We start from the raw sequence: 2,706 nt of genomic DNA on the forward strand, positions 1-2,706 counted from the left end.
ACTGCCAGTGGCGCGCATGTGCACGTGGACCCCTGTGTGTGCATATGCATATTATACACACAGGCACACAGATACATAGAGACAAGTAAATATCGATACACATTATCTCAAAAAAGGCAGTAACAAAAATACCAAACTATGCTTGCATTGTGGCAGTGGAATAAAACAGTGTTAGAGTGAAGGGGGAAATGGTTAGTATCTATTACAGATTTAAATGGCTATGATACTAGCTTAATTTTTACCAAACTTGCCTGTAACTCCCCTCCCAACAGACTTCTTATGAGGAGTCCTCCTTACACAAAATGCTTTGTGTTCACATCAATCTGTACTATTCAGAACAAAACCAGTTCTGCTGGCAGAGATTGTGGGTTCGCAGGGACATTTAAGCTTTCATTAAACTGGAAAGCAATCAAGTCTTTATGTCTACAAATTATACATTTAATAGTTCCACAAATTTGGCAAAGTTCATGATGACATCTAGGATGTTTTCACCAAATCGTAGACATAAATATGGAAATCATCATCAAACTTGATGAAATAGACAGATGGTTTGGCTTCTACTTGATGCATGACCATGCCAGTCCTTTCGAGCCATCTTCTTTGGCATATTCCACTTGTTTGCCTACCAGGCTGTCCACAACTTCTCCTGGTTCCCTTTCTGCTGGAGGTGAGTCATCAACTCTATCAGGTAGGACTTCAAGCGCAGAAACTCTCTCATCTTTATTAAGTTCTAGTCCAGTCCGTAAACACAGTCAAATCCATCGTACTTTATAAGATACAAAGAAGGATTCACGGGCACCTGGTCCAGGACGGTCCCCTTCCACTGGGTGACAGGGCCGTTGCCCTCTCTCCACCCATGCTGGATCCTGCAGCATACGATGTTCCGCCGGGGCTGAGACACAGGCTTGCTTGGCCCCACACTGCTCCGATGTTTTTTGTGAGATGTCCTCTTCTTCATCATGTTTGCAGACACCCCAGCATGGCCTGCATCAGCTCTGGACCGCTGGTCAGGTGTCTTTCCGAATGGGGTCTTCATTCATCTGTATTTATGTGAGCAGTAGAGCTGCTAGACTAGGGTGAACATTCAATATTCTCCAATTGGAAAGTTTCCACAAAAAGTCAGTTTTCTTGTTCATCCACCATCCAAGTGTCTCTTTTATAAGCTCAGCAAAAATGTGAGGAATCACAAGTGCTGGTTTCAGAGGTCTGAGTCCATAGAAGGCCGGCTGCATTCCATGGGGCTCCAGGTGAGGCTGAAGATCACGGCGCAAGAGTGTGACAGTGGGAACCAGCTCACATCTTCAGGAGGTAGAGCCCGTTGCTTGTTTATGACATCTGCTAGACTGATACATTTTTTCCCCATTTTTTTCACCTTCAATCTGTGGATATCTTTGCTTAAGAGGTGAGTCTCTGGGAGACAGTATATTTTGGGGTCTTTTTGTTTAATCCAATCTGCCAGTTTATATCTTTTGATTGATGAGTTTAGACCATTTACTTTCAATCTTATTGTTGTGATATGATTTTTTATTCCATCATTTTGATTTATTTTTGGTTTTTAATTTGAATTGGTTTCATCATTGATTCACGTTTTCTTTAGTATACTTACTCCCTTTGCTGGTTTTTACATTTATTTTTTTATTTCTTATTGATGCAATATCTTATTGAGTATGTTTTGTAGTGCAGGCTTTCTAGTTGTAAATTATTTTCACTTTTGTTTGTCAAGGAAGGTTTTTATTTTATCATAAATTCTGAAGCTTAATTTTGCTGAGTAAAGTATTCTGGGCTGGAATCCATTTTAGTTTAGAGTTTGATTATATATTGTTCCAAGACCTCCTAGCTTTGAGGGTCTAGGTTGAGAGATCAGCTCAAACTTGAATTGGTATCCTTCAAATGAAATCTGTTGTTTTTCTCTGAAAGCTTTTATAATTATATCCTTATTCTGTATGTTAGTCATTTTCATTATAATGTGCCTTAATGTGGGTCTGTTTTAATTTTGTATATTTGAGGTCTTGGGTGCCCCCAGGATTTGATATTTCATTCTTTTAATTTTGGAAAATTTTCTATATTATTTCATTGAAAAGACTGTGCATTCCTTTGGTTTGTATCTTCAAGCCTTCATCTATCCCAATGAATCTTAAATTTGGTCTATTCATGTTATCCCATAATTCATGGAAGTCCTTTTCATGGCCTCCTAACATGTTTCCTCCACAGTCAACTTTGTTTTCAATATAATATATTTTGTCTTCATTGCCTAAGGTTTGGTCTTCCAAATGATCTAGCCTGTTGGTAATGCTTTCAATTGAATTTTTAATTTGGTTTATTGATTCCTTTATTTCAATTATTTCTGCTTGTCTTTTCCCCAAAAAAACATCTCTATCTCTTTATTGAAGGGATCTTTTACTTCCTGTATTTTCTCTCTGACTTTACACTTACACTGTCCTTTACTTGGCAGATCTGTTTAATTATGTACATTTTAAACTCCTTCTTTGCCATTTCTTCCACTGTGTATCAATGAATTCTGTTAATGGAGTATCTTGGTTTGTTTAGGGCAATTTGTTCCTTTATTATTTCTTGTTCTTTGTGTGTCTACCCATCTAACAGTATGGATCTGAGGCAGTAGAATTTCTACCCTATGAACTTATAGTGTCCCTGAAGATTTCCAGTACCTCATGTGCTGAGAAGCTGCCTGTCTGCTTTCTTGGTCTT

The 2,706-nt window shown here is 38.3% G+C and overlaps 1 pseudogene; it reads right to left on the minus strand.

The window, feature by feature from the left end:
* Positions 1-416: 416 nt before the first annotated feature.
* Positions 417-1,081, minus strand: LOC114106203 (spindlin-1 pseudogene; annotated as a pseudogene).
* Between the last annotated feature and the right edge of the window lie 1,625 nt (positions 1,082-2,706).

The sequence above is a fragment of the Marmota flaviventris genome, chromosome 6 (genome assembly GCF_047511675.1).
Source record: "Marmota flaviventris isolate mMarFla1 chromosome 6, mMarFla1.hap1, whole genome shotgun sequence".
NCBI lineage: Eukaryota > Metazoa > Chordata > Mammalia > Rodentia > Sciuridae > Marmota > Marmota flaviventris.